The following is a 22,404-nucleotide window of genomic DNA, read 5'->3' as shown; positions in this document are numbered from 1 at the left end:
CTATGGGACTTGATGCAAAAGACTTTCTCAGGGAAGGGGCTTAAAGGAAGAGTGAGACAAGTAATGCTTACCTGATTTATGTGCCCACAATAGCCCACAGACCCATCCCACTTTGTTACTCGGGCCAATTCAATGTCAAGGGACATATCCAGGGGAAGGCTGGTAGTTAGATTTCACCCAAATGGCACCATGATCAGGATATAAATATCTTTGGTGTTGATACTTTCATAGGATGGGCTGAAGCCTTTCCATCCAATCTGAAAAGGTTATGGATGTCTGTAAGTCCCTTTTAAAAGAAATAATTCCTTGGTTTGGACTTTCAAACTCCCTCCAGAGTGAGAATGGGCCCTCTTTATAGCCAAGATAATACAGGGGCTTACAATGGCCCTAGGGATAGACTATAAGCTACACACCTCTTGGCTCCACCAGTCTTCAGGGAAAGTAGAGAAAATGAACCATACTTTAAAGAAAGCCTTAGTAAATCTCTACAGTCCTAGGTAGTGCTCGTGGTAAAGAACCCACCTGCGAATGCGGGAGACATAAGAGATACGGGTTTGACCCCTGGGTCAGGAAGTTCACCTGGAACAGGAATGGCAACCCACTCCAGCATTCTTACCTGGAGACCACGGACAGAGGAGCCTGGCGGGTACAGTCCACCTGGTTGCGAAGAGTAGGACACAACTGAAATGATTTAGCATTAAAGAAAGCCTGTCACAAAAGGCTTTTCTCAGTTTTTGAGAAACCTCTGTCACAAAATTCATGAACCCTGGACCAAATTGCTTCCTACTGCACTCCTCAGGGTCTGTGTAGTTCCCAGGAGTGGTCTGAGGCTTGGCTTATTTGAAAAGACATATGGGGGACCTTTTCTTACTACTGAACTGGGCCCTGAGTTTGATGAGGAAGTGAACTGGGCCCTGAGATATATTATTAATCTAGGACAGGTTCAGAAGACAATCCAGGACTATGCATAAGACATTGCTAGCTCACACTAAAAATACAGAAGAAGGAGCAGTTCCTTCAGAAATAAACCCCAGGGACAAAGTTCTCAAAATCTAGAAAGAGGACTCCCCAAAGACCAACTATTGCCAAAATGGAAGGACTGCTATAAAGTAATTTTAACCACTCCACTGTTGCAATCTGTAAGGGCTATCTAGTTGGGTACATTCACCCAGACTAAAGTTTTTACCTAGAGAAACCCTGCAGGTCACAGCAGAACAATAAATCCTGTAAGCCAGAGAAAGATCTGAGATCCCTATTCAAGACAGGCAACATCAACAAGTAAAATGATGTAGTGAGTTGGTTATTATTTGAAGCCTTAATGGGACTTGGGAACTCTCATTTCATTGGCTGATGTGGTTCTTGACAATCATCTGGCCCTTGTGTACTTTCTGGTAGAATAATGTATAGTTTATGGGACAATGGGCTTCCCTTGTGGCCCAGCTGGTAAAGAATCCACCTGCAATGTGAGAGACCTGGGTTTGATTCCTGGGTTGGGAAGATCCTCTGGAGAAGGGAAAGGCTACCCACTGCAGTGTTCTGGCCTTGAGAATTGCAAAGAGTCAGATATGACTGAGCGACTTTCACTTGTGGGACAATGAATACTTCCTGCTGCACTTGGATCAATGTGATAGGACAGGTAACAGTTAATATTAAGGAAATATACATCCAGGCAGAGTGGCATCACAATTTTGGCAAGGGTGGTGTTGCCTCCATGGTCTTGTCAACAGTTAAAAAAAAAAGCCCTCCCAAAGTTAACCCAGTTCCTTCTCTTTCTAGGTCCTTTAATGGCTATTGTTGTTCTCCTTTCTAGTGTGTGTTTATTTAACCTTCAGAGTGAGTTTGTGTCTTCTGGGCTCCAATGGTTTGAAATAAGTCTCATGATGGCTCAAGGAACTCCAGTCATTCCAATGGACGGTGGCCCAGGTCCCTACAGGTCCTTAGAACAGTCAGTGACGGACTTCTACTGACTTCTACTTCTCAGGTAGGATAGGGCCTACAGCCTCTGTCCAGCAGAAAGAAGTCTCAGAAGAAGAGATTTTCAGCCCCTTACCCTTTAAGAACTGTTGTTTAGTCGCCAAGTCATGTCTAACTCTTTTGTGAACCCAAGGACTATAGCCCACTAGGCTCCTCTGTCCATGGGACTTTCCAGGCAGGAATATTGGAGTGGGTTGCTATTTCCTTCTCCCAGGGATCTTCCCAACCCAGGGATTGAACCCATGTCTTCTGCATTGCAGGCAGATTCTTTACTGTCTGAGGCACCAGGGAAGCCTTTTATATAGAGAAATGCTCTCAAATTTACCTTTCACTTTTAAAAACATTAAACCTCCTTCAAAAGGACTTATGCCAGCATGCCCCCATGGCTCCCAGGACTGTTGTATTCGGTGCTCCTAACCCTGTGGCAGGCCGTTGTTGACCTATGCCTCTGCCAGAGACTCCTGGACACCCACAGGCAAGTCTGGCTCAGTCTCTTGTGGGGTCACTGCTCCTTTCTCCTGGATCCTGGTGTGCACAAGGGTTTGCTTGTGCCATCCAAGAGTCCATTCCCCCAGTCCTGTGAAAGTTCTGTAATCAAATCCCACTGACCTTCAAAGTCAAATTCCCTGGGGGTTCTCATGCCCTTTGCCAGATCCTCAGGTTGGGAAATCTGTTGTGGTTCCTAGAAATTTGTAACAGTGTGAGAATTTCTTTGGTATAGTTGATCACTAGTTTGTGGGTTGTCTGCTTGGTGGCTCTACGGAGGCGCTAATGGCGACCTCCTCCAAGAGGACTTATGCCACATGCCATGCCTCCCAGGCCTGCTGCAGCCAGAGCCCCTGTCCCCAGTGCAGGCCACTGCTGACCCGTGCCTCTGCAGGAGACACTCAAACACTCAAAGTCTGGCTTAGTCTCTTGTGGGGTTTCTGGGTCCTGGTGCATACAAGGATTTGTTTGAGCCCTCTGAGCGTCTCTGGTGGGTATGGGGTTTGATTCTAAATGCAATTTTACCCCTCCTACTATCTTACTGGGGCTTCTCCTTTGCCCTTGGATGTGGGGTATCTTTTTTTGGTGGGATTATATTCAGTTCGGTTCAGTTCAGTCACTCAGTCCTGTCCGACTCTTTGCAACCCCATGGACTGCAGCATGCCAGGCCTCCCTGTCCATCACCAACTGCTGGAGTTTACTCAAACTCATGTCCATTGGGTCAGAGGATGTCAGCCAACCACCTCATCCTCTGTTGTGCCCTTCTCCTCCAGCCTTCAATCTTTCCCAGCATCAGGGATTAGATTGCTAAGTCGCTTCAGTCGTGTCCGACTCTGTGCGACCCCATAGATGGCAGCCCACCAGGCTCCCCCGTCCCTGGGATTCTCCAGGCAAGAACACTGGAGTGGGTTGCTATTTCCTTCTCCAATGCATGAAAGTGAAAAGTGAAAGTGAAGTCGCTCAGCCGTGTCTGACTCTTCGAGACCCCATGGACTGCAGCCCACCAGGCTCCTCCATCCATGGGATTTTCCAGGCAAGAGTACTGGAGTGGGGTGCCATTGCTTTCTCCAAGGGAATTAATAGTCATGAATCTGTCCTGCAAGTTCCAAGGCCCAGCCTTGTCACAGAAGACCTTCAGAACCCACAGAAATGGGTGAACACACACTATTAAAAATTTTATTAGACTGTCAGCCTTGTGTATCTCCTCCAAAAACATGTCGGTCATAAAAACATGTTTTAGTTCTCTTCAGCCAATTTGATGCAATTTCCTTCAGTGCCACTTGGTTATAGTTAATGTCTTTTTTATACTTACATCCACAAAGTAGGAAAAATAATGCAAAGCAGGCCATATTCTAAAATACAAAGCAATAAAGGGTAAAGCTCTGGATCTCCCACCACCTCAAAAAACTAAAATAAAAAGAGCAAAGCAAAGTGAATCTCACATTATGCATCTGAAGCATTTTATTTCTAAATTTTACAAAGCAATAGAAAACTTGTTCACTTTTATAGCCAGACAGAAAGATAATAATAGCATTTGTAGCTATGGAGATGTAATTGAGCTTTTATTTAAATATGGTAGAGAGTTTGGGTTCATTATAGGAAACAAATGAACAGCAACAAATCATCAGTTGGCTTTATCATCCATGAGGTGCTGGGTGGACCATCTCTTGTGTTGTAATTGAACTACAGAGCCAGGGCTTGATGAAAGCCAACCCTCTGCAAATTTGAATAGTAATAGTCATTGTTCTGATAGTCATCATCATAACAAAATAGTCCCTGTCCTCACTGCTGTATTTAAGTAGAAAAAGTAAAGAAAGCTTGCCAATTGTAAAAGCAATTCTTAACTTTGCCAGTGGAAAACACTGAATTTGATCATCTTCTTGTCTCTGCCTATGCCTAAACTCCTTTCCTGAATTCTAATTCCTGTTTCTCTCCTAATCTGATAATTTCCTTCTATCCTTATCATCTCCCTGCCCAATTAGGGAGCTGCAGAGGAACATGGGGTAAAACCTACCTGAACAATCTCCTACAGGGTTCACCAGATTCCTGATAGATCATGAATGTTGAGCTAAAGGTCCTTGACAGGTTCCAGGTTCTTCCAAAAAAGCAGATAAAGTCCCAAACAATAAGCTTTAAGTTAGTTCTCTTTTAAAATTGGGTAAGACTAGTTGAGCATTTCTGATTTCTTTCAATCTTATCCCCTTCCATTTCGTGAAGGAAAATTCAAGGATGAGGATAAGAATTTACTCATTAAAAAGTATAAATTGACTTCTGTTTAAAGATGACTATGCTTGCTCTCATTCTTCTTCAAAGTCCACCCAAAACTACATAAACAATAACAACAAAAGAAAAATAGAGAAAAAGATACATCCAACTTAAATAGGTAAAATGGAGGGTCTACAGTTTATGACCCATTTGTGTGTTCTTGCCCAAGCTGTTCTCTCCCCAGCTGTTCTCATCACTGGAAAAGTGTCAGAGGTGTACAGGACAAAAAGCGTGGTGACAGCAATTGCCAGCATCAAGTAGACATTCTGGAAAAAGCTTGAGAGGATATTCCTGGAGGCAGAGGATCCTCAGGGCAAGCAGTAGCAGATTTTATTGGAGGACCCTGAAGGACAAATGCATGTGGAAGTGGAAGACAGGATCCCTAAACCACTTCCTGCCACTTTCCCAACCCCAGCCCAGCCTCCCACTAGCTGAATGAGGTGCCTCACTGGTCACTTCAAAGACGAGTCATGCAGAGATGAATAGCCTGGTCCTAAGTGTAAACACTGCAAAATAATACAAGTGAGCTTATTTACAAAACAGAAACAGAAACTCTCCTCTGGTAACACACTTACGGTTACCAGAGGAGAAACATGGGGAGGGATGAATCAGGACTTTGGGATCAATATACATACTACTCTATATAAGAACTATAACTGATAAAGACTTACTGTATAGCACAGGGAACTCTACTCAATCTTCTGTGATAACCTATATGAGAAAAGAATCTGAAGAAGAATGAATATATGTAGCATGTATAACTGAATCACTTAGCTGTACTCCTGAATCTAAGACAAGGTTATCAGCTATATTCCAATAAAAGGTAATCAACTACACTCCAATACATTAAAAAAAAAATACTACCATCAAGCTGTCAACTGGCTGCACCCATTGATGGAGAGAGGGAAGATAAAAGGAGAAGACAAGGGCATATTAAGGACATATATCACAAGAGGCACTATTCAAGGGAACAGGAAGTCTGACCAATAAAATTCTTCATTGCTGCTAAAAGATATGTGTAGCAGACAACATTCCATCACTGAAACAAGAGCATGTGACAGTTAGGATGTAACTGTCAAAGACAAAAAGAGAGGATGAGAACATGCCAGGGTCCAGGAATAACTGGAAAAGAGGAAGCACACTACACAAATGAAAAATCTGTATGAAGGAGAGAATAGGCAGATGTGATAATTATGTCTTGACCGATAGATCTGGGGGAAATCTCTTAACTAAGAGGAACTATGGCAACCCACTCCAGTATTCTTGCCTGGAAAATCTCATGGATGGAGCCTGGTAGGTTACAGTCCATGGGGTCACAGAGTCAGACACGACTGAGCAACTTCACTTCAGAGAATTTAAAAATATATGTAAATCTGTGTTTAGAAGAATGATGACAGAGAAGCAAGCATGCAAAGGTGACACAACTCTCCCTTGCTGCTTTTAACTTTTTCACTTCCACAATATACAAGGCTGTATACTGTCACCCTGCTTGTTGAACTTCTATGCAGAGTACATCATGAGAAACGCTGGACTGGAGGAAGCACAAGCTGGAATCAAGATTGCCGGGAGAAATATTAATCACCTCAGATATGCAGATGACACCACCCTTATGGCAGAAAGTGAAGAGGAACTAAAAAGCCTCTTGATGAAAGTGAAAGAGGAGAGTGAAAAAGTTGGCTTAAAGCTCAACATTCAGAAAACGAAGATCATGGCATCCAGTCCCATCACTTCATGGCAAATAGATGAGGAAACAGTGGCTGACTTTATTTTTTGGGCTCCAAAATTACTGCAGATGATGATTGCAGCCATGAAATTAAAAGACACTTACTCCTTGGAAGGAAAGTTATGACCAACCTAGACAGCATATTAAAAAGCAGAGACATTACTTTGTCAACAAAGGTCTGTCTAGTCAAGGCTATGTTTTTTCCAGTAGTCCTGTATTGATATGAGAGCTGGACTATAAAGAAAGCTGAGCACAGAAGAATTGATGTTTTTGAACTGTGGTGTTGGAGAAGACTCTTGAGAGTCCCTTGGACTGGAAGGAGATCCAACCAGTTCATCCTAAAGGAGATCAGTCCTGGGTGTTCATTGGAAAGACTGATATTGAAGCTGAAACGCCAATACTTTGGCCACCTGAAGCAAAGAATTGACTCATTTGAAAAGACTCTGATGCTGGGAAAGATTGAGGACAGGAGGAGAAGGGGACGACAGAGGATGAGATGGTTGGACGGCATCACTGACTCAATGGACATGGGTTTGGGTGGACTCTGGGAGTTGGTGATGGACAGGGAGGCCTAGCATGCTGTGATTCATGGGGTCACAAAGAGTAGAACACAACTGAGCGACTGAACTGAACTGAATTTTCACTTTCATCAAGAGGTTCTTTAGTTCTTCTTCACTTTCTGCCATAAGGGTGGTATCATCTGCATATCTGAGGTTATTAATATTTCTCCCAGCAATCTTGATTCCAGCTTGTGCTTCTTCCAGCCCAGCTTTTCTCATGATGTACTCTGCATAGAAGTTAATTAAGCAGGGTGACAATATATAGCCTTGATGAACTCCTTTTCCTATTTGGAACCAGTCTGTTGTTCCATGTCCAGTTCTAACTGTTGCTTCCTGAATTGCATATAGGTTTCTCAAGAGGCAGGTCAGGTGGTCTGGTATTCCCATCTCTTTCAGAATTTTCCACAGTTTATTGTGATCCACACAGTCAAAGGCTTTGGCATAGTCAATAAAGCAGAAATAGATGTTTTTCTGGAACTCTCTTGCTTTTTCCATGATCCAGCGGATGCTGGCAATTTGATCTCTGGTTCCTCTGCCTTTTCTAAAACCAGCTTGAACATCTGGAAGTTCATGGTTCACGTATTGCTGAAGCCTGGCTTGGAGACTTTTGGGCATTACTTTATTAGCGTGTGAGATGAGTACAATTGTACTGTAGTTTGAGCATTCTTTGGCATTGCCTTTCTTTGGGATTGGAATGAAAACACCTTTTCCTGTCCTGTGGCCACTGCTGTGTTTTCCAAATTTGCTGACATATTGAGTGCAGCACTTTCACAGCATCATCTTCCAGGATTTGAAATAGCTCAAGTGGAATTCCATCACCTCCACTAGCTTTGTTCATAGTGATGCTTTCCAAGGCCCACTTGACTTCACATTCCAGGATATCAGGCTCTAGGTGAGTGATCACACCATTTGATTATCTGGGTCATTAAGATCTTTTTTGTACATATATATGTATATAAAACATATATAGAGAGGATTACATTTAAAATTATATATATATATAACTCTCCTTTCATATATTATATAGTTATATTTTACATATTATACATATAAAATTCTATTTTTGTATATATAATTATCATTGTATATTTATATCTATATCTATATATATTTATATATATAGTCCATTCTGAAGGAGATCAGCCCTGGGATTTCTTAGGAAGGAATGATGCTAAAGCTGAAACTCCAGTACTTTGGCCACCTCATGTGAAGAGTTGACTCATTGGAAAAGACTCTGATGCTGGGAGGGATTGGGGGCAGGAGGAGAAGGGGACGACAGAGGATGAGATGGTTGGATGGCATCACTGACTCGATGGACGTGAGTCTGAGTGAACGCCGGGAGTTGATGGACAGGGAGGCCTGGCGTGCTGCGATTCATGGGGTCGTAAAGAGTAGGACACGGCTGAGCGACTGAACTGAACTGACATATATATCAAACTCCACACTTAGAGTATAGATAATACTTGTTCACTATTTCAGGTGACCAAGAAGCATACACAAAATCCAACCACATATTAAGGCACAGAGTAAAATGTCAACAAATTGCAAAGAATAAAACAGAAGAAATATTTTCTAATTCCATTCCTATAAAACTAAAATTTTTCAGTAAAAATATCAAATACAAAATTAAAAAAATAGAAATAAAGCCCTCAGATTAAAAGCAAATTAAATTGAATATTGCATAATATAAACAAAGTAATGATCATGAAAACTTACATATCGGGTCCTATTAAATACAGCTAAAACTATGCTCAGAATGTGACTCAACAAAATAAATTGAAGCAGAAAGAAAACATTGGTAAAGATAAAAATCTTATTAAATTAACTAGAAGTACAAAACCTGTAGAACCAATATAATCAGATTTTTTAAAATAAAATTCAAAACCATTAGCTAATATAATCAAGTGGGTAGAAACTTTTTAAACATCAAAAAGAGAATATTAATAAACAAGGCTAGTTTGCTCTGTTTTATAAAGACATGTGAAGAACCTGAATGAAATAGATTATTTCCTAGGAAATTCTTGGGGAAAATACCAAAAATGATCTCAGCAAAATGTTCCCTAGATATTTCCAGTACATATATATATATCTATAAGATATATATATATATACATATATATATTATTATATCTATGGACTTTTCAGTCTGTTTTGTTGATTTCTTGATTTTCATTCTGTTTGAATTTTTCACTTTCCCTGAGAATGATTTTTATAGAATACTCAGGAAAAAATTGTCAGTATGCAAATTACTCAAACACCAGGCCTACACACTTTTGCATAGAAAAGTTTACCAAATCTTTAAGGACATTAAAATTTTATATTTAAGCCTCACAGCATGCTAAAAGAAGAACATTTCCCAAATTCTTTTAATGAAACAAACAAAATTTATAGTAGCCCCAACCAAGATAGCACAAAAATCTACAGATAAATCTTTATTATGAATATTAATGGAAGTATTATAAATAAAATATTAGACATGGAAGGCAGCAGTATAGCACTATTCCCAGTAACACCAGGGTAGCTTACTACTGCAAAACCTATTTATCTAGTTCATTATATATTCCCATGATGCATTATATTAAGTAAAAAATGGAAAACAAATGAGAAAAAGATATTTTAATGACCTTCAATATCTCTCCTTGGTTTGAAAAACTGACTTAAAATTGTGACTGATACAATATGTATATTTTGGCCCCAGATCCATTCTCATGCTTGATGGAAGAAAACAGAAGCATGACCATTAAGGGCAGGGACCAGGCTAGGATATCTAGCATCATTATTACCATTGAGTGTTTCTACAGTGGTACTAGCTGAAAAATTTAGGAAGAAGCACGACGTATGAAAACTTGAAGGGAAGAGATAAAGTCACCTTTGATTGTAGTTAACATGATCCATATGGAAATGGAATTAGAAAATATTTCTTCTATTTTGGGCTTAGAAAAGGAAGAGGAACCAGAGATCTAATTGCCAACATTCACTGGATCATAGAGAAAGCAAGGGAATTCCAGAAAAACATCTACTGCTGTTTCATCAACCACTCAAAAGCCTTTGACTGTGTGGATCATAACAAACTGTGGAAAGCTCTTAAAGAGATGGGAATACCAGACCATTTCACCTGTCCCATGAGAAACCTGTATGTGGGTCAAGAAACAACAGTTAGAACCCTGTATGGAACAACTGATTGGTTCAAGATTGAGAAAGGAGTACAACAGGGCTGTCTGCTGTCACTCTGTTTGTTTAAACTATATATTGAGCACATCATGAGAAACTCATGTCGGGCCGGATGAGTTACAAGCTGGAATCAAGATAGGCAGAAGAAACATTAACAACCTCAGATAGGCAGATGATACTACTCTAATGGCAGAAAGTGAAGAGGAACTAAAGAGCCTCTCGATGAGGGTGAAGGAGGAGAGTGAAAGAGCCAGCTTAAAACTTAATATTAAAAACACTAAGATCATGGCATCGGCCCCATTGCTTCATGGCAAATAGAAGGGGAAAAGGTGAAAGTAGTGTCAGATTTTCTCTTCTGGGGCTCTAAAATCACTGCAGATGGTGACTGCAGCCATGAAATCAGATGATTGCTTCTTGGCAGGAAAGCTATGTCAAACTTAGACAGTGTGTTGAAAAGCAGAGACATTACTCTGCCAACAAATGTCCATATAGTCAGGGCTATGGTCTTCCCAGTGGTCATGTACCATTGTGAGAGCTGAACTGTGAAGAAGGCAGAGTGTCAAAGAATTGATGTCTTTGAACTGTGGTGCTGAAGAAGACTCCTGAAAGTCCCTTTAACAGCAAGGAGGTCAAACCAGTCTATCTTAAAGGAAATCAGCCCTGAATACTCATTGGAAGGATTGATGCTGAAGCTGAAGCTCTAGTATTTTGGTCATCTGATTCGAACAGCCAACTCACTGGAAAAGTCCCTGATGCTGGGAAAGATTGAAGACAGAAGCAGAAGAGAGAGTCAGAGAATGGCATCACCAATGCAGTGGACATGAACTTGGGCAAACTTTGGGAGATGGCGAGGGACAGGGAGGTTTGGTATGCTGCTATCCATTGGGTTGCAAAGAGTTGGACCCAACTGAGCAGCTGAACTGACTGACTGACAGCTTGATTATATCAGCAAAGACCTTACTTTCAAATAAAGTCTATTCTTGGGTACAATGTATCTTTGGGGGAGACACAGTTTAATCAGCAACAAATGCAGTAATAGATGTGTTAAAATATGTTAGATGCATGCTAGAGACAAGACATGCACATTTCAATGAGGATATTGTAAAGACACATATCTGAGGGGAAAAGTAAGGAGATGAGTGGGATATACAGCAGAATGCCATTTATGTAACTTAAAATATATGTGCACAATTAGGTCTACATGTTTTAAAAAAACCCATACAAGGGAAGAACACAAATTAAAATGGGAACACACATTAAAGCGGGCCTAAGGAATGGGGTTTGGAATGGGGATAAAAGTATTAAAAAAAAAAAAGAAATGCTCTGCTCTAAGGCACTGACCTGAGCTATGATATTTTTGCACTTGAGGTCCAAAAAAATTAATAATCACATTAACATGTGAGAATAACAGCAAATACACATTTACCATTTCCTGTGTGTCACACGCTGTGCTAGCTCTGGCATATATATGTGTATGTGTGCGTTCAACTAATTAAATAGAAGACCACTCTCATGACTCTTAACTTTCCTTCTTACTTGACCCCTTAAATGGCCTTTTTAGAATGTTGCATTATTAAGCAATATAAATTTATAGAAATGTTAACAATTGAGGAGATTCAATGAAATCTCTGATGCAAATCTCTAAAAATCTTTTTAAGAAGAACACTGAGAGTGGTTCATTCTGTATTTGTCACTTTCTTAAAGTAGTATCTAATGTAACATAGGAAGGAACAACTCTGAATATTGAGTCTTCCTTTTGTTCTGCAAATTAATAAATTGTTCCTCATTTAATTTGTAGATCGACTCCCTTATCAAATCCCCTTGTACATGGATTGTATTTGTTCTTGGCCCTCTATTCTCAATGCTGAAAGCTTTATTTGATGTCAACTATCCTGGTCATTAAATGAATGATGACAGAATGGACTCCTTTAGAGGCCAAAGCTGCCTTAGGTGACAGAGATTTCAGCTTCCCAGCCCTGAATGTGTTTGAAGGCACAAAATAAGAATCACAAGATCATCAAGAAAGACATGAAGTAAGTGTGAATTTTCTTTAGTCCCATTTGACTTTCTCGGAGAAGAGAAGACCTGGCCCTTTCTATCTGTCCCCAGAGACAGACTGGAGCTTCTGTTCTGTTCTCAAAGTGCACTATGGATAATATGAAAATGTGTTTCTGGGGAACTTTCTCAGTAGCTGCAACTTTCTCAGCTGACCTGGTGCCATATTAATAAATGTTAAGCCCACAAAGTCCCCACAAGTCAATAAATAATGCAGGCTGAAATCACTAAATATTATGCCTCTGAGGGCCATTTCATTGAAATTCACTGATTCAACACTTTTCTGAGGAAGTTCTGCCTCATTCAGCATTCTTACTATGGAGTTGGCCAGCCTGAGTACCAAGGTCCTTAAAGGCTCTTCTTGCTGCTGTCACCCTTTCCCTGCGCACAAATGATGGGGATACAAAACTGGTTCTCAGAGAATTGCAATTTCATTGTGCCTCCAAAGGCTGGTTCATTTCTTCTCAGTTTCCAAGTCTGTAGAAGAAAATCAGATATGCTCACTCTGCCTGCCTAGCAGATTTTACTCCTCTCCACCCCAGCTATAAAGTTCAAAGCACAAATTGAAAAGCCTTGAAAAGGCTGACTCAAAGTCTTTCCTTTCTGTTAACAATCTCTCAGAGTATTATGTTTGGAAGACTCTGTTTTGTAACTGAGCTCTTATTCTGGAACTTCCAGAGCCAAACATTCAGAAATGATATGCTATTAATACATTTACTAACAACAAGAGTAAAAACATCTGCAACACTGTTGCTGAAATTTGGTCTCTGTAAAACAGTGCCGGATTAAATCTCAGAGACACAGTGTTGGGTGAAGTAGAAAGAAATAGCTTTATTATTTTGCCAGGTAAAGGAGACCACAAGGAATGCCCTCAAGACTATGTGCTTTGCCCTGGAGGAGGTAATGAGGAGTCTTACAGTAATGGTTCAAAGAGCAGTGCGTGATCAGCTCCTGGACATTCTTCTGATTGGTTGGTGGTGAGTACTGAGAGTCTGCATCACCCACCTCCTTGTTCCAGCTGGTCTGGGGTCTGTGTTCTTGTGGGCAGCAGTTAACTTCTTCCACCTGCTGAAGGTTTCAATATCTGCAAAACAGCTCAAAGGACATGGCTCACAATACTATCCATAGTCCGTGAGGAAGAACTAAGAAAGATCTTTGACTTAGTTTAATAGCTAACATGTTATTATCCTGTCTTTCTGCATTTTCTCACTCCTTTGATTAAATTTATTCCTTGACTAAAGTCCTGCTACAGATAAAAGACAGGTGAAGGATATGTGTGGGCATCTATTTTGGGGAGGCTTCATAGGGTCCTGCTCAATTACAACCCTTGTCACGTTCTCTTCTCCAAGGATAAAGGAGAATGCAGATTGAGGGATTGCTGAGAGAGGAGAGAAGACAAATCAGATGTACTCTGGTGGTGACTACCCGTGGAAAACAAAGGATGCTTTGGGAAAAGCATCTTTACTTTTCTCTTTCAAATTCCTACAATATCACGTGTCTTGCAGGTGCTGTGTGTCCATAGGTACAGAGATGCCTGGTGTCTGTCCTCCTCAGGTTGTCCTTGGTTCAAGGGTAAGGAGAGAGTTCTGGGCAGGTTTGTATACACCGGGCAGGTTTGATTCCCCATAATCCTGTATGTTCCTTCTACACCAGCAGTCAATTGTGATTTATAAGCATTCTTCTGAATGAACATCTGGTGACAAGGAAAGACTCCAAAATATCACAATTTAAAAACAAATGGGGGTCTAAGTAAAACCTGAACCTTTCTTTGTTAGTCATGAACTTTATGGCAGATCACTTAACCTTCTTAACCCTGCACTTCCTCACCCTGCCAGTGATCCTTAAGATACTGTCAAAGAAGATAATAGGTATTTGCAAATAATCAAAATCATCAAGCAAAATGTAATCTACTCTTTCTTCCTCTCACTCTACACTATATTGTATGTTTCTTATAACTTCAGTTAGGCATGCTACAAGGGATAAGACTTCCTACAAGCCAATTCAAAGACTGCTTTTGGGTAGCAAATTTTATAGAAAATGATGTTAAATGGTTGCAGATGTGGATGCAAGGAGCAGCACAGCTGCCGAAGGCAGAGTAGAGTCTCTGTACAGTCCTGGGAACCCAGTCAGTATGGTCAACCCCTCTCAAAACTCATGGTCAGAGCAGGTTTGCAGCTGATGTCTAGAATATTTCTTTTTTAAGAATTTTACTGAGGTGAAGTTGATTTACAATGTTTGTTAATTTCTGCTGTACAGCAAAGTGATTCAGTTAAGGTGGCATCAGTGGTAAAGAACCTGCCTGCCGATGCAGGAGATATAAGAGATGTGAGTTCAATCCCTGAAGATACTCCAGGAAGATCCGCCAGGAAGATCCCCCGGAGAAGGTAATGGCTACCCACTCCAATTTTCTTGCTTGGAGAACGCCATGGACAGAGGAGCCTGGCGGGCCACTGTCCGTAGGGTTTCAAAGAGTCGGACACAACTGAAGCAAGTTAGTATATACATGTGTGTGTACATGTATATGTGTCTGTATTCTTTTCATATTCTTTGCCATTATGGTTTATCACAAGATATGGAATATAGTTCCCTGTGGTATACAGTAGGACCTTGTTTTTTATCCATCATTTATATACTAGTTTGCATCAGCTAATCCCAACTTCCCACTCCACCCCTCCCCCACCCACCTCCAAGTTTGTTCTCTGTATCTGTGAGTCTGTTTCTGTTTTGTAGACATGTTCATTTGTGTCGTATTCTGGAAGAATTCTTAGTCCATTAATGTCTTTTGTAAAAATGCTAAGCCACTTATCCACAATGCTAATTTCTTCCTAGGATAAGGTTTATGCATTATGTCACACAAAAAGGTCTGTTCCAGATTAGGACTAGAACAAGCCTTTTTTAAAATAAACTTTTTGCAAAGAACATAAATCTCTGTTAGTAATTTGCTAAGAAATAAGGCTGCACTAGCCTTTTGTGTTTGCTCTTTGAGTCTTGTCAACTGAAAAATATGTACAACCTAAAAGTTGCATATTATATTTTATTTGAGGACATTACTGAAAACTACAGCCCAAGAAGGCAGCCTCTCAGATAGCTCTGAGGGACTGTTCCAAAGAGGTAAGGTAAGGGCTATATAGAAGTTGTTGGTGAAAAAAAAAAGCACACATACTGTAACACCCAAAGATTACTGCTAATCACACGCACACACACTAAACTAGACATCTCAAGTGAATGATTTTTGTGCTTTTCTATGTATGAGAATATGTAAGAGTCTGGATTCATTGAAACTGTTCCTTTGATATGCATCTTAACTATCCAGGGTCAGTATCCTGTTTTTATCCATCCTGAATTCTCAGATTCACCATGGGAGGGGGGCATCTGCAGTGGCTGATGGCTCCACAGCCACAACACTTTTTTTTTTTTTTTACTGACATCTTCTCTTTGTCCACAGCCTGAAGAATGTCATCTTGCCTTAGTGCCACTTGATGGACACCAGTTGGCAGGCTGCAATCTAAGAAGAATCAAGTGAAATCAGGAGCTCCGTGTGCTAATCTGTAACACAGAACAGAATCTCCATTCCCTTGGATGGGACAGCAGGCCTTGGCAAGGATTACCCACCTCCCCCCCAACATGAGGCCCCTGCTTTTTGGTTCTCTGAACCCAAATCCAGATGAGACTGGCCATTTCTAGCTAAAGATCAAGTTACCCTAGGCATAGTTGAAGTAAGAGAACTGTGTTCATTGCTGGTTACATGTTTTCATTTCTATTTCTTTTTTTTTTTTTTTCTCTTTTCTTGGGGGTTGTGAGAGACAAATTTTCGTGAGAGGAAAAAAATATAAACCTTGGCTTTGAAATACTGGCTTCTGTTATCCGGAGGAGCCTGGCGGGCTGTAGTCCATAGCATCAAAAAAAGTCAGACACGACTAAAGCAACTTAGCACAGCACAGCACAGCACATCCTTATGCTAGTTCTATGGGACCTGTTTCTTAATAAGATCACTGTACGAGTGCATGCTCAGTTGATCAGTGATATCTGACTCTTTGCAACCCTGTGGACTATAGCCGCCAGCTCCTCTGTCCATGGAACTTTCCAGGCAAGAATGCTGGAGTGGATTGCCATTTCCTACTCCATGGGATCTTCCTGATTCAGGGATTGAAGCTGCGTCTCCTGCATTGGCAGGCAAACTCTTTACAGTGCATCACATTAGAAACCCAAGAAGATCATTATTTAAGAGTAAAGTTGCGGATCCTGGCTGGGTTTACAGGGGCCACTGAACTCAGCCTGAAAACTACTGAGCAAAATTATAAAAATTATCCAGAGGATAAGATGTTTTTCTACAACCAAGCCCCCAGACACTGAGATTCCCAGGCTAGCTGGAGATCAGCAATGAAGGCAGTACAGTCCCCCACCTGCCCCAGTGAGGATGTCTGAAAAGTCACTGCATCAGGCCGCAGCACTCTGACCTGGTCTATGGCCATGTGGTTATTCCTTACTGACTGACAAGAGTTCTGAGTTACTGAGCCCCAGACTAGCAGCCATATCCCAGCCTGAGGCCTGAAATGTGTCAATTACTCATGCTTATCCTCAAGAGTTCCTACTCCTGGCTTTCAAGAGAGAAGATCCAGGGAACATTCATTTAATCACAGCGAGGAAACTTGTATGTTGGTTTTCCTATAGATTTAATCTCTCTGACGCTCAGGTGTTCGTATTTTTTTAGTTGTTGTTTTCTGTTACAATGAGTAGGTAGTTAAAGCTGTGTGTCTCAAACTATGTTTCTAAAGCATCAGAATGTTGTTTCCAGGTGAAAATCAACCCAGTATACACACGTACATTCCATGCACACATGTATATTCATATAAATGCATAGATGCACATGCATATTATGTACATTTCATATGTGGGGACAAGTAACCATATACACACACATCCTAAATGTATGCACATGTACATATTATACCACAAATACACATGTACATATACATATACAAAGGCACACCTGTGGTAGCTGAAGCTCAGTCTGCCTCCCTGTCTCCCAGTCTGGCCTTCATGGTAACACCTGGGCACCATCGTCTTTAGCTCCACGCAACTCTGCTTTAAAACCATCAAGTTTTAGCATTCTGAGAAATGGAGTATTTCTTGCAGTATCAGTAAACAAGGGTGTCACAGTCATCAGTGATTTTGGCCCTCCAAATGTGAATTTCTGAGCCCTAAGGACAACCAGGAAAGAGAACAATACCTGCGAGCCAGCAGCCATCAGTCTGCAGCCACTTTCTACGGTGAGCCCCGAAGAATTCAGGATGTAAAAATGCAGGATACTGACCCCAGATAGCTGAGATGCATATGAAAGGAATGATTTCAGTGAGCCCAGGCTCTTAAATCTTCCCATACATAGAAAAGCGCTCAATTCCTAAAATTGAGATAATCTGGTTTTAATTCACAAAAATACTTTCAATGTTCAGACTACTTCTCCTTTGTTGCAAATTCTATATAACCTGACTCCTTCCCCTGCCTCCTGGGACAAATTCTCTCAGCATTACTTGAGATGCTATCTCCTAGGCTCGAAGTTCTAAAAATATCAAACAAGACATAATTCTAAACTTTTAGATTGTGACTGTTTTTTAAATCAACAATTCAAAGTCCTGTTCCCACCAACCAGCTTGTTGGCAAATCTGAAAATGTAGACCTTTGCATGAGTCACTGCTGCCTGAGGCCAATCTCTCTTGAAGGAAATGAGATCATTCATCTAATTTGAGGGGTTAAATTTGGCAAAAAGCAAACTTCCTTTAAGAACCAGGACAGTTCAGTGAGTCTGAAAGTTGGACATCCCAAACCCTTAGTTAGGACCCTTAGATCTCCCAGAATATCTTTGGTGTGGATGGTTTCTGCTTAAAGCAAATTTCTGTCAAAAAATGAAGTAGAGTTTTCCATGCTTTGTGACTTGGGCAAATTGCTTAACCTTCATAAGCTTCCGTTTCCTTATAAGTAAAATGAAAATAATTATAACACCTATTTCATGAGGTTTGGGTTAGGATTATAAAATAATCCAGAGAGAGAACTCTGCACATTGTTGGGAGCATCATCAACACTTGCTGTGTGTGAACGTCTTTACAACCATTGTTCCTGTAATTGTATAATAATAGTGCTCAGTGCCAACAAGAATGCATCAGGCAACAACAAAAATATTTTTGGTGAAGTGTAAATATGACTTGATGACCTATAAACTTTAATGGGCAAAGGAGAAAAAAGGAAGAATTTCAAGCCAGGTGGAAATCTTAAGAGATACGGAATTAGGGGTGATGAAACTGTAGACTGATGAAAAAGCACAACTTAAAAATTGAGAATTATAATTATGTTTTATTTGATGAACAGAACTAAGGACTTAAGTCCAGAACACAGCCTTTCAGATAACTCTAAGGGACTGCTCTGAAGCGGTAAGGGAGGAGCCAGGATATTTTTTAGTTTTTGCAGCTGAGACCAGGTAATCAGAACATCAAAGCATTACTGTTAATTAAAGAAAGCTAGATATGTCAAGCTAGATTAGCACTTTTCTGTGCTTGGGAAGATGCAAGAGTCTGGGCTCACTGAAATCATTACTTTGATATGCCCCTCAGCTATCTGGGGCCGGTATCCTGTGTTTCCCATCCTGAATCTCCTCAAGGTGCTTCTTGGGGGGTGGCTGCAGTGTCTGATGGATTGATGATGATCATTCAGTTTCCATCTTGAGTTCCCTCAGGACACACCATCCAGAAGGGTGTAATGTGATGGCTTGATGGCTACGATATGGCAGGCAGCATCTTTTTCATTGATCATACAATGAATGGAGAGGAATTAAGCACGCATACATGCCTAATGTTGTAGGCACAGGTTCCGAGAAACAAACTCACTCAGAAGGACAATGCAGATAGTGGAGTGCAGTTTATTACACCAGCAGGCCCAAGGCAGAGTCTCCTCTTAGCCAAGGACCCCGATCAGTTTTTGTGAAAACTTTCTATACCCTAAGAGTATGTGCACAAACCCGCCTCCTCAAATTCCCTGAAACTAGTCTGAACAAAGGAAAAAAAAGATACAATCAAAGGTAACCCGTGATTCATATGCCTTAAGCCTAGGTAGTTGACAGTGGACAATTATCAATAGGCCTGTGGTCATACCCCAATAAGCATAATAGAATGTATGATTCTATTCAGTTACACAGATAATTAGGGTATTCTTTTAGGCTTCGGAGAGTCTAGGTACAAGCCCTAGGGCTCTTCCTTAGGGGGCCTGGTTTTCCAGTTGGTGTGTCATTTCCATAGATACTGGGCATATAGCTCAAAGTCCACAGTCCGGCCCAAGATGGAGTCCTGCTTTTAAGATAGAGCCTGTTCTATTTCCTCCTTCAGTAATGGGATAGAGCCCAGTGAGGATATCACAGGAGGGAAGGTACATGAGCAGAGCATTTTAGAAATTGATGTGTTTCTGGATAAGTGGGAGCTAGTGTAGGGGAGGAAAGAAATGACTAAGATCAAAGCCCTGATGATCACTGAATTCACAGGACTGGAGGAGTTCATGCAATGGGAAGGTGAGAGCCTGTAATTGTGATCAGCAAAAAGATGAAAGGGGATTTGGGGAGCTTATTTTTTGGGAACACATGGAGGGATGAGAAGGTGCAGAGCTGGTTCTATTCCTCTGACAGAATGTGGAGCCCTATCTCTGAGTGAGACTAGAACTCCACAGCTGACCTTGGGATTGAGTGAGTTGAGAGCAGGGGTGTCATCTGGCCACCTGCAATGGGAGCGCAAGTGACCCAGTGGACTCAGTGGAAGTGGCAGAGATTCCATCCTTGGGTCCCTGTTCGGTGGTGATGTAGGTCACTTTCATGCTGAACATATGCCACATTCTCATACTGAAAATTTATACACTGCCATCCAAAAGTTTAAATGGACACACGCACACACCCATAAGGAAGAAAATAAGTTAAGCTGTTATTGTCAACTGATGATGGGATCAAAGCTGATATTTATCTCAACCATTCATGGTTTTTCTCCCAGTCCACAGGTGACCCAAACTTTAATTACTGAAGGGTCTGAGTCCTTAGCTGTCTTGCCGTTATGGGATTGCTACTGTTGTTTGTATTCATTTCCAAGGGCTTCTGGAACAAATAAGAAAGGATGCTACAAACAAACAAACAAACAAAAATCCAGATGGAATCATCTGGGAACAAAATGGTGATGAATCTGACCTTCAACAGCCCCTGAGTCTCATTATACACTGATTTGACTACATTAGCATATTAAATGACATAGCATCCAGTGGCCAAGACTGGACATTAGAAGCAAAAAACAATGAAAAGGGGGTGGCCCCCTATTCCCTTGATAAAAACCCTGCCACTTCCTTGGTAGACTAATGCATATGCCTCCCATAATTACCTTCACTCTTCCTGCCTTTGGGCTTCCCTTGTGGCTCAGCAGTAAAGAATCCTCCTGCAATGAAGGAGACGTGGGTTTGATCCTTCGGTTGGGAAGATCCCTTGGAGAAAAAACTGGCAAGCCACTCCAGTATTCTTGCCTGGGAAATCCCATGCAGAGAGGAGTCTGGCACACTACAGTCTATGGGGTCACAAAAGAGTTAGACATGGCTTAGTGACCAAAGAACAACAACTCTTGCCTTTGTCTTTATCCTTTAAAATTAAACACATTTCCCCATGTGGGGTGAGAAGTTGATCTGTGAACTTAGTTCCTTCTCCATTCTCTGGCCACTGAATAAAGCTTGAGCTGTGCCCATCTCAAATTAAAAGACGCTTACCCCTTGGAAGGAAAGTTATGACCAACCTAGACAGCATATTAAAAAGCAGAGACATTACTTTGTCAACAAAAGTCCGTCTAGTCAGGGCTATGGTTTTTCCAGTGGTCATGTATGGATGTGAGAGTTGGACTATAAAGAAAGCTGAGTGCAGAAGAATTGATGCTTTTGAACTGTGGTGTTGGAGAAGACTTTTGAGAGTCCCTTGGACTGCAAGGAGATCCAATCAGTCCATACTGAAGGAGATCAGCCCTGGGATTTCTTTGGAAGGAATGATGCTAAAGCTGAAACTCCAGTACTTTGGCCACCTCATGCCAAGAGTTGACTCATTTGAAAAGACCCTGATGCTGGGAAAGATTGAGGGCAGGAGGAGAAGGGGACAACAGAGGATGAGTTGGATGGCATCACTGGCTCAATGGACATGGATTTGGGTAAACTCCGGGTAAACTCCGGGAGTTGGTGATGGACAGGGAGGCCTGGCATGCTGCAGTTCATGGGGTTGCAAAGAGTAGGACACGACTGAATGACTGAACTGAACTGAACTGTGCCCATCTCAGCTTCAGTTTCGTTATTCACCAACTCAAACTCGAATGGGAAAAGAGCCTTCCCCCACCAAGGCAGAGAACCTCAGCTGAGCTAGAGCTCAAACAGGGTCCACACAACTTAATTCATAACACTAGCTTCTGATGGTAGCTGGAAACCTTGTCACTACTTGTTTTGGTCCTACATAACTCCGATCTCTGCCTCTGTTGTCAGATGGCATTCTTCCTCTGTGTGTTTGTGTGTCTCTTCTCCACTTTCCTAAGGGTACCTGTCATATTGGAGGTCATATTGGGTGGCCACTCTAATTTGATATGACCACCTGTTATCATGGTTACATCTGCAAAGACCCTATTTCCAAATAAGATCATATCCACAGACACCAGAGTTTGGGACTTAAACATCTTTTGGGGTGGACACAATTTAACTCATAAAATTATCCACTAATATTTCCTATTAGACATGAAAGGGGCGTGGGAGAGGTACCCCAGCTCTTTCTCCAGGTACATCTTTCCTACCTTCTTTGTGTAGCAGAAACTCAGTTTCTCTTTAGTAATCCGAATCATTTACCTTGATTGGGACAGTAACCCTCCTCTTTATAGTAGAATAAAGAGCCCTATGTGACAGGATACAGCCTCCGTTTTCAATCCAACTGATACACCATTGTTTTCTCTGGCAGAAGCATCCCTCTCCTTGGAACTGTGATGTCCAGACCAGCAAAGTACACAGTTCTAAGGATGGGAAGCAAAAATTCTGCAGAAGAGATATTAGACATACTAGTGAGAAAAATCATTTCCACTTAGCTTTGATTTCCAGACTCTTGTATTCTCATGATTGCTGGCTGGTTCAAGTGGACCA

The 22,404-nt window shown here is 41.3% G+C and overlaps 1 long non-coding RNA gene across 1 annotated transcript; it reads left to right on the top strand.

The window, feature by feature from the left end:
- The first annotated feature begins 14,391 nt into the window (after nt 1-14,391).
- LOC147349481 (uncharacterized) lies at nt 14,392-16,082 on the top strand. Its single transcript, XR_015149849.1, has 2 exons — nt 14,392-14,618; nt 15,680-16,082. It is a non-coding gene; the product is annotated as an uncharacterized LOC147349481 (long non-coding RNA).
- Nucleotides 16,083-22,404: the final 6,322 nt, after the last annotated feature.

Source organism: Bos grunniens, chromosome 21, assembly GCF_055505025.1.
Source record: "Bos grunniens cultivar Pamir isolate PY7600 chromosome 21, Bosgru_T2T1.0, whole genome shotgun sequence".
Classification (NCBI taxonomy): domain Eukaryota; kingdom Metazoa; phylum Chordata; class Mammalia; order Artiodactyla; family Bovidae; genus Bos; species Bos grunniens.
The sequence above is the reverse complement of the archived record's forward strand: the minus strand, read 5'-3'. Positions and strand labels throughout refer to the sequence as shown.